Consider the following 1,050-nt stretch of genomic DNA (forward strand, 5'->3'; position numbering starts at 1 on the left):
TCTCTGGAATTAGGGTTTTTCTCTGGAATTAGGGCTTTTACTGGAATAAGGGTTTTTTACTGGAATTAGAGTTTTTCACTGGAATTAGGGTTTTATACTGGAATTAGGGTTTTTCACTGGAATTAGGGTTTTCACTGGAATTTGGAGTTTTTACTGGAATTAGGGTTTTTCTCTAGAATTAGGGCTTTTACTGGAATTAGGGTTTTACACTGGAATTTGGGGGGTTTACTGGAATTTTTGGTTTTTACTGGAATTAGGGCTTTTACTGGAATTAGGTTTTTTACTGGAATTAGCCTTTTCTCTGGAATTAAGGTTTTTCTCTGGAATTAGGGCTTTTACTGGATTTAGGGTTTTCACTGGAATTAGGGTTTTTCACTGGAGCCAGGAGCCCCCTGAATCCGGGATTTGGTGGGAAGATCCCTTTCTGTGCACTCAGGATTTGGTCTCCAGGGGGGAGTTCCCTGTCCCCAGGTCCCTCTCCCATGTCCCCCTGTGTGCCACCATCCCTGTGTCCCCTGTGTCCCCCCATCCCTGGTGCCCTGTGTCCCCTCCTGCTGCCACCCCTGTATCCCTGTGTCCCCTCTGTGTCCCCTCTGTGTCCCGGGTCTGTCGCCATCCCTGTGTCCCCTGTGTGCCACCATCCCTGTGTCCCCTGTGTGCCACCATCCCTGGTGCCCTGTGTCCCCCCCCTGCTGCCACCCCTGTATCCCTGTGTCCCCTCTGTGTCCCGGGTCTGTCGCCATCCCTGTGTCCCCCTGTGCTGCCATCCCCGTGTTTCATGTCCCCTGTGTCCCCACCCCTGTGCCCCATGTCCCCTGGGTGCCACCACCGCTGGTGTCCCGCGTGCTGCCGTCCCTGGTGCCCTGTCCCCTGTGTGCCACCCATCCCTTCCCGTGTGTCCCGGGTGCCACCTCCCCCTCCGTGTCCCCGCTGTCCCCACGCCCCGGCGGCGGGAGGAGCCTTCGCGGGGCGGGGACACGGGGACAAGGGAGGGGACACGGGGACAAGGGAGGGGACACGGCCACGGGGGAGGGGACACCGGGAGGGACG

This window comes from Neopelma chrysocephalum, unplaced genomic scaffold (assembly GCF_003984885.1).
Source record: "Neopelma chrysocephalum unplaced genomic scaffold, ASM398488v2 Primary Assembly neopelma1_96289, whole genome shotgun sequence".
Lineage (NCBI taxonomy): Eukaryota > Metazoa > Chordata > Aves > Passeriformes > Pipridae > Neopelma > Neopelma chrysocephalum.